The 15681-nt window shown below is 38.3% G+C and overlaps 1 pseudogene; it reads right to left on the bottom strand.

The window, feature by feature from the left end:
• Positions 1-5151: 5151 nt before the first annotated feature.
• Positions 5152-6554, bottom strand: LOC143573983 (putative F-box protein At5g55150; annotated as a pseudogene).
• Positions 6555-15681: the final 9127 nt, after the last annotated feature.

Genomic DNA, 15681 nt, shown 5'->3' with positions numbered 1-15681 from the left:
TGGATTGCTTTTTCGATTTCCAAGAAATAGGAGCGCCTCCTAGAAGTAAACATAACCAGTTCATGATCGTCTTGTTTCTTGACACCCAAGCCAATCCGAATCAGTATACCCAATGAGATTATTTGGAAGTAAAATACCTTGACCAGGAGTAGATTTCAAGTATATGAAAACTATTATAGCTGCTTCCATATGATTATGTCGAGGATCAGCAACAAACTTACTAAGAACGTTGACAGAATACGTAATGTCGGGTCTAGTGGCTTGTAATAGAGAAGTCGGCCCACTAATCTTCTATACTTTCCAGCATCAACAAAGACTTCTCCATCGTCCTTACTAAGTTTGGTGCTATGTTCCATAGGAAAGACACTTGGTTTACAACCCAACATACCACTATGTGCCAAAATGTCCATCACATATTTTCTTTGACTGAGGACAAGCCCATCTTTGGTCCATGCTACTTTGATTCATAAAAAATATTTCAAAACACCAAGATCTTTGATACTAAACTTTCTATCAAGAAAAGTCTTTCTTTCTTCTATTTTCTTTGAGTTGTTACCCACTATGATAATATCATCCGCCGCGACAAATGTACTTGATGTTTTAAATATAAAAAGTGAGTGATCGGGCTTAGATTGTTTAAAGCTAGACTCGTGCAAAGTAGATGTAAACTTTGGATACCAATTTACGGATGCACGTTTTAGCCCATAAAAGGATTTCTTCATCTTGAAAACCTTTGTTTCCTTCCCTTTGTCAAATGCTTGTGAGATCTTCATGTAAATTTCGTCGTCCAAGACACCATGTAAAAATCATTATTGAAATCCAACTGATGAATAATCTAGTTTTTCTTTATTGCAACTACCAAGAGTGTACGCATAGTGACAACTTTTGCCACCAGGGAAAAGGGGTTATAAAAGTCAATTCCCTCAATTTGAGTTAAACCCTTTACCACTAACCCTGATTTGTATCTTTCTATTTCTCCATTTGGTTTGTATTTTAATTAGTACACTCGCTATGAATGTATGGCTCATTTTCCCTCTGGTAGATCCTCAAGGGTCAACGTGCCATTAATATCAAGTGCTTGTATTTCTTTCTTCATTGCCTCTCTCCAATTTTCATTCTGAACAGCTTGCTTAAAAGTCTTTGGCTCATCATTTAAAGTGATGGCCGTTAAAAATGATTTATGCAAGTAAATTTATTGTAAGAAATAAAATTGGAAATAGGGTGTATCGTGGAGGGTTTTTGACTATATTACTCGGGTGAAGCTTAATCATTGGATGGTGGGAGATTTACAACAAAATCATTGAGTCAAGCTGGACTAGTTCTAGTTCGTTTTTCCCTGGTAGGCTCTTCATATTCAGTTTCAGCTTGGCTCGTGGGTTCTGCCACTTCGACCGACCCTTCGTTTTGTGGCGAATTGCCGCTATTTGTATCATTTTGCATGACAACATCACCTTCATGCATATTCTCGTCCACCTTATTGTTCGGGCTTTTGGAATCTGACTCGTTTTCTTCATGTATATTTCTCGTGTTTTCATGTGGATTTTGATCATCATAATACCATGATGGAAACTCTCTAGTTCTTCATCTTTCTCTTGGTCAATGTGTGAATCATGAGGAAATGTGTTTTTAAGAAACTTCACATCCCAAGATATTATTATATTTCCATTCTTCACATCATAAATCTTTTAACCCTTGGTACCCGGTGGATAACCCAAAAATATTCCCGGTCATCCCTCATTCCTCAAACTTATCAGCCCTCGTTTTGGTGCTTCGATAATACGCAAGGCACCCAAAAACCTTTAAACCTGCACAATCAGGTTTTTGTCCATAGACAATCTCATAAGGGGTCTTATTTTCATTGACTTCTAAAGCAAGTCGGTTTATAATGTAGGTTGCCATTATAATGCGTTCTCCTGAAAACGTGTTTGCAAATTAGCTTCAAATTTCAAAGCCCTTGTTGTTTCAAGGAGATGATGGTGTTTTGGTTCCACGACTCCATTTTGTTGCGAAGTATGTGGACAACTGGTCTCTAGAAGAATACCATACTCAATGTAAAAATTGCACATTTTGTTCGAGGTAAATTCACCTCCATTGTCACTTCTAATTCTCTTTACAGTTTTATTAAACTGTGTATTAATCATTTTATGGAAGCCAATTAAAAAATCACTTGCTTCTGACTTGTGTTTTAAAAGGAACACCCACACAGAACGATTAAAATCGTCAAATAGTTAAATAATAGTTGGCATCTGTGAGCGAAGGAGTTTTATACCTTCCCCAATATCACAATGTAAAATTTCAAAACAACTCTGGGTTTTCATTGAACTTATTGGAAAAGGTAACCTGGTAAATTTAGCTCTGGTGTAAGAATCGCAAAACGTATCGCTTGTTCCCGAAGAGTCATTCTTAACAAAATCCAAAACACAAAATTTTTCATGCGACGCATATCCAATACGCTTATGCCATAAGTCACTAACAGTTGCCATTGCTTTTCTCTCATTTCCCACCATACTCATTTGATAAAGCCATTGCTTTTCCACTGGAATGAAGGAACCATTGGGTATAGTAACTTGCAACTCACATGTGTTTTTCATACTATTATTAAACCAATTAAGCATGTGAGTTATGTTATCGGTAGCACCCAAATCCACAACACACTTGTTACTGGTGTTAAATTTATCTTCCATGTTGGCGATGTGTGAGATCTTGTTTTTAACCGAAGCGTCTCTAGTAGGAAACACTAAGAAATTGTTGGTATTGTTCGTTATTTAAAACGGGGATAGGGCTGCTCTCGGCTTCTTTGTGTTACATGTTGCTAGCAACGGATCAAGTGAGAAAGATCACCTAGATTAAAGATGACTAAGTCTTCAACTATTCTTGTTTTTTAATTAAAATACTCTTCTAAGACCATGTGTAGTCAAAACGCGCCATCATTGGGCATTTTGCACCATGTGACATCCCTGTCATCAATGGAGAGTTTTGCCAAAAGTGGCGTAGTATGCAAAACGTCACAACTCTCCTACCATAATTACATATAGTCCCCTCTCTCTCCCCTCCCTACACACAATTTTATAAACATGTGTGCCATGATGGCGTTTTGTGGGAAACGCTCCTTTGAAAACGCCGAAGAAAAAAGCCGGGGGGCGGTGTACCCGACGTTTTAAGCGAAAAACGCCATAATTGTGATGGACTATGGATGGTCTGATGTCACAAGCTAAATGATAAACCAAACTTATTCTTTTCTTGTCATAAAGCAGAACTCTTTCTCTCTACAATTGAAGGCCACTATCCATAAAGCAAATTTATGTCCACCACTCCAATCTACTCCTTTTTTTTATATCATATCTCTCTCTCTCTCTCTCTCTCTCTCTCTCTCTCTCAAGACACAAGAAGCAAAACATGGTGATGGGTTTTTCTGCTGCGGTGGTTGATGGTCACGATATATGAAGTATGGTCGGATGCTCAGGTAATGGATTTGTCCATGAACGACGACGATTGTTCTGGTTGTGGTTGTGATCGGTGTCGGATTTGGAAGGAAGAGACCGAGGCGGATCTTAAATGTTAGGGTGGGTTGTGTTTGAGCGGTTATTCTAGCGACGGTGGCGGGTTACGTTTAGTAGCGTCTGCAAGGGTTTAGGGTTTCGGTTTTGTTTGAGCGGTTAGATACCCGCTCTGATACCGTAAAAAATTATGTTGGTTTATTTCTTCATCATTATTTGAAACAAAAGATACCCAAAAGGTATAAATACAAGTACCAAATATAAATAAGGAAATTTATAGAAAATAAAATTATCCTCTTCTATATCTTTTGTGGAGACGCATGTTCAAACCTAGACAATGTGATCAATATAATAAAAGAAATATGTTTTAGTTAAGAAAAACATATTCTTTCACTTGGTAAAGAATGAACCTGTGTTCACAACAGATCGGATTCCAAAAGGTTCATTCTAAAATTGGGCCAAATGAAAGAAATGAGTGTTCCGTTGGTCAACTGAATGAAATCAATGATTACACAAGAAATCTCATTCCTTTTAAACATATCAAAAACCATTCTATCAGACACCTACTATTTTACCCCCAATATATTCATTCTTTCGCCCTAATTTCTTGACACACTATCCCACCACCACCAGCACTCTCTTCACCACTGCAACCATAATCACCTGATCGCTAACACCTAACCGCTACCTTCACCATCGCTACTGCCACCACCACCACCACCGTCACTGTCACTGTCACCGTCACTACTACCTCCGCCTCCACCATTGCCAGTCTGCCACAATCCGATCACCATCGTCTGACCACCACCATCATCATTGCCATTACCATTTTTTTATTTCGTCATTTTTGTATTATTCTTGTGTTTTTTATACCTATCAAACAACATAAAATAACAATTAATTATATTCCATAGTAATGATCATACCACAAAATGACTTTGGTGATATATGTATAGGTTAGCATAATATCTTGTTGGCCACTCTAGAAAATCTTTTTTTTTCTTTTAACAGCTAATGGATTTTTTAAATGGGCTACTGGTTAAATTCACCATATCGGAGTACATTCATCTTTCGATCCTGGGAAAACTCTCCCTAAAGCCAACGCTTGTGAACACTCACATGAAGGCACGACATTGCGTTGAGACAAAAACCTGTTAAGTTCAAGGATACAATTAGTGAACGTTGCATATTTGCCTAGTCTTTCATCGTCACCCAATGTCACCAAAACTAAAGGATGGAGCAGGAATCGAACCCGAATCACATGGGACACCAAGTTTCTCCGTTACCACTTTACCACCATCTCATTATCAGCTTGAGAAACAATTTTATTTGGTGTAAACCTAGGTTTAAAGCTAAACTAGGTGACATAATAATTAGGGTGCATGTGTGCTTAGTCATAAGAAAATAAAATAAAATAAAATAAAATAAAAGTAATCCTCGTTTGGTGAAGAATGAACGTGGTATGCACAATAACTTAATTCCGAAAGGTTCGTTCTAGAATGGACCACCCTCTTCTGATTGGACGTCAAAACTTACAAGTTCCAAACTAGGCCCCCAAGCATGTTACATGTTAGTTGTTACGGCAACACGTATTACATGAGCATCAATACTTATACACGTATTACATGAGCATCATCCTCTCCTGATGGAACTTTTACTTTATAAAATACTTTTTAACAAGATTTTAAGTTGTTGCAATTAGTATATAGGTTATGTTTGGATATATCAAATGAATAAAGCTGATGGTAATACGTACACATCGTTATTCTATTTCCTGATCACACAAACACATACAAACGCTTATTCAAGTAGCCTAACTAGATTAGTTTAGCCATCATTTGCACACCATTAAACGACTACTTAATTAATCATCTTAGTTAAAGGAAGAGAGCTTGTTTGAAGCCATAGAGGAGGGCTGCCCCGAAAAACTGATTCTTGTGACTTTAAGACGGTCTCAATTTGTCTACTAAACATGTCATATATCCCGACGTCTCCTCCTCCACCATCCGGTAGACCACGGTATGGTTCATAAAGATCATCAGTGAAGTAAATACAATTCCTCTTCACACATTCAGCAACGTCGATAGCAAACGATGAATTAAACCCCACGAAAACCGCCTTGTTCTCCAAACTCGTGGTTTCCCACCACTTTCCATCATCTATATCTAACACAAAACATTTAAACCTACTAGTCCTATACGGTCCATAACGCCCATATTCATCATCGTGTTTCTTGAAATAATATCGTTCACGAATGACCATTAGCAAACTCTTATGCCCCCATTCGAGTAAATAAGCCCATGGAACACTCGAACACCTGAACTCGCTTGTCGGGAAGGTTGCCACTCGTGACAACTTCAAAGGGTCCAAACCATCATTATTATGTCACATTCATAAATTGTGCCCATTGTGGCCACTACATAGAGTCGTTTTCTTGTACTATGATACGCAATATCAAACAAATGCCCTTCCCAACCGTCGATTCGACTCCACGAAACATCACCTAGGCGACAATACCCTATACTTCCCCCCCAAATTATGACAACACGAAACGAAGGATCTTTTAATAAAGGACATGATGATGTAAACAAAGCTTTTCTCATGCAAAACCCATAGTACATCCATTCATCTTGATCAGTATACAACTCATCAAACATATAAAGCTGTGGGAGATCAATTTGAGTATGAGAAAGTGGGTTAACAAGCTTGGTATAAAACTCTTGTTCACCTATAGTCACTAACCACCCATGAGTCGAAACACATCTCTGAAACCGAGCCTCCGGTAGTGGAAACTTACGCATGGTGCCGCCATTGGAAAGAAGTAAGAGCCTACGGTTGTCATGATCTTGATCTTCATTTGTGTTGGATTCAGCAAACATTAGCATGGGAAACCGAAGGAAGATGTTGTATATTGTGTTTGGTTTTGGTGGTAGAGTGGTTCCATGAAGTACAAACACAAAGAAAGTTGATGTAATCTGCATAGTATTCTAACTTTCCGGAGATTACGTTTAGAATCTCCGGTAGAAGGTCCGACGAAGTGGTCATTGGCTTATACCAGCGGGCTGACGGGTTATGTCAAAGAGGAACGAGCGTCTTTGAGATATTAGAAAAATAAATAAGAACTATTGGAGTGGAACTATTGGTTTGAGTTACTGACAGATGTTGAATGACTACATATGTTTGGTACAGAATGAATCTGCTTGGGATATTTGGTTAGATACCGAAAGAAGTGTTTGCTAAATCGGGCCGTTCTTTAATCTCTTATCGGACGTTTGAACCTAAAGTGGTCCCAAACAGTCTTATCTCATTAATAAACAGCTTACAATAACATTTTTATATTTTCCATTTCTTAAAAAAATATCTTCATGGGTAGCTATGGATGACTAATTGACTATGTATGAATTATTGAGGTTCACCAAGCAGATGGAATTTTTAATGAGACTGTTTGTCATTATTAGTTGAAGAGAAAGATTCTTGATGATATTTCCTCTCATATATGTAGGTATCGTGATCGGGTCAAACAACAAACAAATTAAGTATTAGTCGTCTTGCATCAACCTTACAACTAGTTAGCGAAAACAGCTAGCTAGGACCGAGATCTCGGATCTTGTGGTGATGCTAAGGTTTGCTGAAAGTTGAAAGAGAGGGAGGGAGAGAGAGTTGTAGGTTGGATAATATGCAAAAGGTTATGTGAGTATGTTATACACACAATATATAGTGCGTGTATTCCATACTCTTCTTTCATTAACTATAAGAGTGCACGTGCGATGCAACGGGAAACTGGAAACACATATTTTTTATAATCATGTAACAAATTTTTGGGTGTTCATTATCTCGTTTGACACTGTGAGATCGTTCACCAGTTTGGTTTCACGGTTGAAACCGGAGGTGGCCGTACATATTGAAATGTTAATTATTTACTTATTTAGTATTAGATATAATATATATTAGACATAGTCAAAATATAGTTAAACAATTTAATACGAGCAAACTCGTCTATTACAACTTTAATTTAGCCAAATTTCTAGTGTTTTTTTTTTGTAATCTTTGTTTTTGTTATGATTTCGTCTTCTATTTATTCTAATAAGGTTATTATTTATATGACCGAAGTTATCTTTGTTCATAGTATGATTATCTTAATAATGTATTAGTTGATGATTAGTTTGAAGCGAATGTATATGTAGATTAATAATTCTTGTTTTAAATTTTAAACTCATTTTTTTATTGAAGTACAAACTATATCGGAACCTAATCGTTGGTAATGGTTCGGTTTTAATTAAAAAAACAGTTTAGTTTCGGTTTTCGACGACAAATAAAACGTGTAACGTTGGCTCATGGTTTAATTTAAAACCATCAAAAGCAAACCGCAAACACTTTTGCATATTTTTTTTACTTCGAAAACTATAGAAATATCATACTCAAATTAAAGATAATAAATTGCTCTTTTTTATGATGTCATTTATTTTAAAAAAATAACGTACAAAAAAGTTATGACCGTTTAAAAATCGTGGGGGTAGTTGGGTTAAAAGTGAAAATAAAATAATATATATGTAAAAGACCAAGTACCAATGGTGTAATTTTAAGGGATGAAAGTTGTAATTAGTTTGAAGACATTGCAAATGTACGTGAAATTTGATGTTACAATAACATTTTTGCCCCTACTTAATGTTGTACATTAAGCATTAAATGTTGTAAATCCCTTAATTTAAAGTGTCTTAATTTGCTGGTGTTTGGTGTATTATATATAGTAAAGATAAAGGCCCAATGGGCTCCAAATTCACAAGGCCTCGGGCCCAGACATGCATAAGTAAAAAAACTCGAAACATAAACGAAACTAATTACAAATACGAAAGACTAATACCGAAACGGGCCTTACAATCTCCCTCTAGTATTTGGTATTTGCTTTATTTTATTCCTTTACCACTCGCACTCGGACTCGTAGTCGAAGACACCGTCTGGATCTTCAACAAAAGGTTGCTTTTCAACAAGTAATCTGAGAAACTTGTTGAACTTTCCGATGATAGCATCCGTGTTGTCACGACGGACGTCTTCAACAGTACACAGTGGCGACTCCACTAGCTTCTTGAGGTCGCTGTGTTCAGAGTCTGCCATTTCATGCTCATCAAAGAACCACAGGTCGTGAGTGCGTTTTCAGTGAATAATGACTTCGCCGTGCTCATTGTCAAACTCCCAAGTGATGAAGTCGAAGAGAAAGTCGTCCTCGAAGGGCATTCCATGGCAGACTGGCATGCCATGATTATCAAGCATCCTATATAATCTTTCCTTGGAAGGCTTGTTGGAGAAGGGGTTGATCTTCTTTATCTTGAATGACCTACCCGCATTGACTGCGAACGTCGGGTAGTCAGCTCTCCATTCTCTTCTCAAAAACTTGTTCTTGAACCATGATTCAATGGTATCCTTGCTGTCGTCTCGATCTATCGTCTTTCGAAATAGGTTCATCTCAAGTTTCGATAGCGATTGCATCTCTCTCATAGTGAGATATGTAAGATCTCCATATGTACGTCTGATAGCCCAACTTTTGCTATCTTTGTGGTATTTGGAGTACAAAATGAGATTTGAATCATGGTAAGGTTTCGACCTCCATCTCACGCTTCCCATCCTATCACGCTATAGTATTTGATGCCTTTTCTTGACCTTCTTTGAGAAGGAGCAACAACCGGAGTCACAACATGCTTATCAACGGCTGGCTCAACATTCTCCCAAGTTGGTGGTGTGTCGGGGTTTGGAGAATAGTTGATGCCGTTATCACTATCTTCTTTATTTTCATCCACAACTTTCTTAATTGTCGGGACAGTACCTGCAAAAGAGCAAACGTTTAGTAAAGAAGCGAACTCAGCCTCCACTGCAGCATCCGATTCCCTCGTTTTCTCAGCCTCCTTTGGCGGCTCAACATCAGCAGCCTTATTTCCAGTAGCATCACCGCTACCACTTCCACTACCATCACCGTTTCCACCACCACAAGGCTCATCGTAACTATCATACTCATGGTCATCATCGTCATCATCATTTTTCTCATCATCATCCTCGTCTCCACTATCAGACTCGTCATCATCATCCTCATCATCACCATCATCACCACCACCTTGTGCTAATGGCTGTACATCAGGATGAAGAATCATAGCTGTCACACCCCGACTTAGGGCCTAGGCGTGTGACCACAAGTTGGTACATGTTTTGTAAATATATCAGAGTTTTTGGCTTAATTTTAACGGAAGACTTTAGGTTGAATATAATATTAATTTACATTGAAAATTTACTCGGGAATTAAATACCCGAGTATTGGTTTACAAAAGATATGTTTTCATATTACAAGGATTTTATATCAAAAACGGAGCCATCTTGTACGCGCTTCTATCTTCAATAAGACTCCAATCCTTGTTAACGCTACTTATGCTTAATTACCTGCAATGGGTTGGAAAAATACGTCAGCTATATGCTGGTGAATACGTATGACTCAATAAAACATTTGAATGACAATACAATACAAATATAGTTTTCTCTACAAGCTCAGCAGAAGCATTTCTACTTCTGGTCTATGTACCACTGCCCTACACACACAATTGTTCCCGAGCCACGTAGCCCTTACTGGGAGACTAGTTATGACCATTAGCCCGCGGCCAGGTATCCTTAGAATGATTAGGCTGAACAGTTATGTTTGGATCTAGACACACGTGTATTCGGTCTGAGTTGACTTTATTTACTACTTTGTATTATAAAGTTTAGAGATTGCATGATCTCATGTAGACATTGATTGACTCGCTAAGACAAACACCCGTTCATCTCATTGAGTATAATATGTTTTGACTGATTGAAAAGGTTGACGTATTCACCTGTATCGTCGGTGTTGGAAACCTTGACTGATTGATTGATTGTGAACGATACTTAACCTATACATAAATAGGTTCGTATGAATTTATTGATTGATGTTAAGCTATGATTGTAAGATTAACCTTGAAATCGTTTATCTTTGATTGTAAATGAAAATACTTGTTTTATGTGACGTTTGATATAGCATGCTTTAGCCTAATAGGTTCTATCACGTTGGTAAGTTTCTCCAGGTAAGTAAACGAGTCCCTCGGTTGATTGGGATTTATGCGAATTACTTTTCCTTAGGCAAGAACTTACTACTAGTGATATCCCCCATCCAATTACTACATGCCCGTCAAAATATATCTTTCGTTTAACATTACTTCGTCATGAAGTAACGTTTATGAAAACTTGATTGTGAATGAATTTTTGTAAAATACGATCAAGGTTAAAGGCCATAGCCTTGATTGATAGTCTAAGCTATAATTCAAATAACTTAAACATAAATCCTACCTTAATTCGGATGCTTAGATTGATAATAAGAAAAAGGCAGGATCTTAATCTATTCGCTTAAGTGATTGCTACTTGATTATAACTTCGTTTCTTGTACGAAATACGAGAAAACAGCACGTCGGCTTGTTACGGCAACGGGGCACACCTTTCGAGGTTAAGTGTGTGAAAATGGAGGTGTGTTTGGGATGAATGGAGCTCATACCCGTCACCCCCGCCCCCTTTTATATGCAATTCTGGACCCCGTCGCGTACCGCGTCCGGTCTCTTGGGACTGCTCGCTTACCGCGGCACCGAAATTTTGCGCCGCCTTATGCGGTGGTGACACGTGGCCTGTCACAACGCGCCACGTGTTGACACGTTGTTGGACACGTGTCCACTGACTCAGCAACCCCATCGCGCTACCCGATGGGTTCCATGTTACCCCGTCGCGTACCGCGGCGGGACAAGATTTTCAGAATTTTCATTTTCAGTCCCTATACTTTCTAAGTTAATATATTTAGGCTTAAATTAGAGAGGGTAAAAGACGCGTTGTTACATCCTCCCCACCTTTTGAATAGTATCGTCCTCGAGATTTATTTGAATAGATTGGGATACTCTTTCTTCATTTCTGACTCGAGTTCCCACGTATACTCGGGTCCTCGTCTTAAATCCCATTTGACTTTCACGAGCTTGAGTCGTTTGTGTTTGAGAAATTTGATCATACTATCTTCTATTTGAATAGGTTGTTCCACAAACTTAAGCTTCTCGTTGATCTTAACATCTTTCAATGGCATAGCAAGGGTTTCGTCGGCTAAACACTTGCGCAGATTAGATACGTGAAACACATCATGAATACCCTGCATTTCTTCGGGTAACTCTAGCCGATAAGCAACTGGTCCAATTCTTTCGAGTATTTTAAATGGCCCAACGAATCTTGGACTCAGTTTTCCTTTCTTCCCAAATATCACAGTCGTAATCATTGAGTGTTTCCATCCAACGCCTTTGTCTCATATTCAATTCCTTCTGATCGAATATATATTTCAAACTTTTGTGATAAGTGTATACCGTGAATCTTACACCATACAAGTAATGTCGCCATAAATTCAACGGGAAGATTATAGCACCTAATTCAAGATCATGTGTGGTGTAATTCTTTTCATGAGCTTTCAATTGTCTCGAAGCATAAGCAATCACTTTCTTTCCTTGCATCAAAACACTTCCCATTCCCGTGTGCGAAGCATCACAGTAAATGATAAATTTTCTAGCCCTTTTGGCAAAGCCAGAATCGGTGCATTGGTTAACTTTTGTTTTAGTGTTTCGAATGCTTCCTCTTGCTTCGGTTCCCATTCAAACTTAGTTTCTTTCCTTGTGAGTGAAGTTAATGGGACCGCTATTCGGGAGAAGTCTTGAATGAATCTTCTATAGTATCCGGCTAACCCTAGAAAACTTCGGACTTGAGTCGGTGCCTTGGGTTTCTCCCATTTGGTTATAGCCTCAATCTTTGTTGGGTCTACTTGAATACCTTTCTCATTTATAACATGACCAAAAAATTGTACTTTGGACAACCAAAATTCACATTTCGATAATTTGGCGTATAATTTCTAGTTCCGTAGGGTTTCAAGTATAATTTTAAGGTGAACTTGATGATCGTCTTTGGATTTTGAATAAACAAGAATGTCGTCAATGAAAACAATAACAAACTTGTCCAAATATGGCTTGCAAATCCGATTCATCATGTCTATAAAAGCTGTCGGACCATTAGTGAGTCCAAAAGGCATAACGGTGAACTCATAATGTCCGTATCGGGTTCTAAATGTCGTCTTTGGTATATCTTCTTCTTGTACCTTCAATTGATGATAACCCGATCTTAGGTCAATCTTGGAAAAAACAACTTGCTCCTTGAAGCTGATCAAACAAGTCGTCGATTCTTGGTAATGGATACTTGTTCTTGATCGTGACCTTGTTCAGGTCTCGGTAATCTATACACATCCTCATCGATCTGTCCTTCTTCTTTACGAACAAAATTGGAGCTCCCCATGGTGACGAACTCGGTCGTATAAATCCTTTCTCCAAAAGTTCATCTAACTGCTTCTTTAGTTCTTTCATTTTCGTTGGTGCTAGACGATAAGGTGATTTGGCTATTGGTGAATTTCCTGGCATGAGGTAGATCTTGAATTCTACTTCTCTATCAGGCGGGGCTCCTAGTAGCTCATCAGGAAATACATCTTGAAATTCGGACACGATTGGCACTTCTTCCATCTTCTTTGGTTATATAGGCTATGAATGCGAGGCATCCTTTACCTATGCAATGACTTGCTTTGATCTTAGAAATTATTCCTACCTTTCCTCCTTCTTTATCTCCGGTTATACGAATGGTTTTGTTATTGGGTGTTCGAATATCGATAGCTCTATCTTTACATAGGATACGGGCTTGATTAAACGATAACCTGTCCATACCTAAAACTACATCAAAACCTGCCAATGTCATGGGTAACAATCGGACATGCATGACGTGATTGGCTAAAGAAATTGCGGCATTATCTAAAGTCTCGGTTATTCCACTTATATTACCATCAGCAGTCTCGACTTCATAATGTTTATCTAATTTAACTAAGGGATCATTTAATAGACTACAAAATTTATAATCTATAAAGCTTTGGTTTGCACCCGAGTCAAATAGAACTCTAGCATAAACATTATTTATAGGAAACGTACCGGTGATCACGTCCGGTATGTCACCTGCTTTTTGAGTGTCTAACATAAAGACACGAGCATTTCCTTTCTTGGCATCGGTCTTCGCACCGTTGCTACTTGCACCAACCGTCATCGTTGTTGATTTCTTCTTTGGACACTCAGTACTATAGTGTCCCTTCTCGCCACACTCGAAGCATACCCCAGTCTTTTTCCTACAATTTGCTTCCGAGTGTCCTAATTTCTTGCAAAATCCACATACAACAGTGTTAGTTGGTCGAAGACATCTGCCGAAATGTCTCTTTCCGCATGACTTGCAAACGGGGCGACTATACACAAATCCCCCTTCTCTTTTCTTCTCCGTCTTTCTCTCCTTTCCACCCACACTTGTTTTTCTATCATCCTTCTTCTTCTCATCTCGGTTCCTCAACATCCCATCCATCAAATATCCAGCCAACTCCATGCAGATTCTGTTGTGGTCGGCATATGTGATCGAACTAAGTCACGGATCTCGATTGGCAATTCGTATATGTATCGTGTCACCTTATTGATTTCAGGAGTGACCAAATGAGGCACGATTCTACAATACTCAAGGAACTTGGTGTTATATTCCTTGAGATTGGTTCCCACAACCTTGTGGTTCCACAACTTGGTTTGAATCTGATCCATCTCGTTAATCATACAGAACTTCTTCATTACCATAGCTTTTAATGTTGCCTAGTCTAGATTGTATAAATTCTCTCTACCCTTGATTCCAATCAGGGTATTCCACCACTCTAATGCCTCCCCCTTGAACATCTGGGAGGTATATTGCACCTTCTCGCTTTCCGTACACTTGCTTATTAGCACAATCGATTCCATTTCCTCCAACTATAGGAGGGTATGTATCACTCCTTTGTCCCTGTGAAATTCTTTGGGGTTATAGACTTTGAACACCTTGAAATCACAACCCTCATGTTTTTTAAGTTTCTTTGTCTTTTCACGGAGGTCGTTTTCAGCAGTCGAGCTTTCATCACTCGCTTCTTTCGTTTTCGGTTCTTTCTCTTTCTTACTTTCCTTCTTTTCCGATTCCTTTTTAGTTTCTTTCTTTGATTCTCTTTTCGAAGTAGCAGATTCATTTTTACTTCAACTTGTTCTCTTATTAGAATGTGAGGCAATACGAATTTGATCATGTTTTAATATTTCATAGATTGAATTCACAGCCTCTTTTATTAGATCGCGGATACCAAGAACATAATTTTGTGGTATGGCTTGTATATTTTCCGCAGTTACCTTTTCTTGCATGATTTCTTCGATTGTCTTTCCTTTATTGTTTACTTGAGTTTCTTGATTACTATTTGCTTTAGACATGTTGTTACATGAATAAAACAAAATTTCAGAAAAGACACACTTTATATTACATTTATTTATCTTACATGAAAAAGATCATAACAACTACAACAGTACATAGCCATAATTTCTAATCCTTAATCCATTTTGTAACAAGATTTTTCATCTTGTCACACTTCTTGGAAATCTTTCTCCCTATTCTCTTTTTGTCCACTTTCTCTTTTCTCAGCTCGTCCATCACCGAATTTGGCGGGTTCGGATATCCCGTTGGTGCGGATGCGGCTGGAAAGAGATAAGCATTCTCTTGTGGATAGAGATGCGGGTTAGCAACGTATGCATGCATTTCTTCATCACGGATATTATTGGTGTAAAATTCCTCGATGAGATTTGCCTCCTCCCGAATAGAAGATCGATGGTATTGATCCCTTATAAGATGGAAAATAAGGATATTGATTCTCATCATCTTTTTCCTTGGAATCCTCCTCTTCCTCGGGATCTTCCTCTGATTCATAAGGATTCTTGATTGGTGCTTGAAATGTTATCTTTTCATGGGGCATTGTAACCCTCATTTTTGGTTTTCGACTTGGTTTAGAAGTGGTCGGTGGGATCTGGTATTGATAACCCAATGGTGGTGATCAGAATTGCCATCTTCTTTGATCCGAGTGACAATTCATCCATCTTGATGACTCCGATTCAGTTTCTTGCTTGATTTTACTCTGTACATCCTGTTCCTCTGAAGGATGGTATGTTGGAATGTCGGAGGGGTAATACTGGGGAATGTTGTCCTCGGTATTATCAGAGATTTTGATTGGACATTGTTGACTGCCTGGGAGATACACAGGTTA

The sequence above is a fragment of the Bidens hawaiensis genome, unplaced genomic scaffold (assembly GCF_021521415.1).
Source record: "Bidens hawaiensis isolate Kalapana, Puna unplaced genomic scaffold, B.hawaiensis_p1.1 tig00026817_1, whole genome shotgun sequence".
Lineage (NCBI taxonomy): Eukaryota > Viridiplantae > Streptophyta > Magnoliopsida > Asterales > Asteraceae > Bidens > Bidens hawaiensis.
Note: the sequence above shows the minus strand (reverse complement) of the source record. Positions and strands in the feature narration are given on the sequence as shown.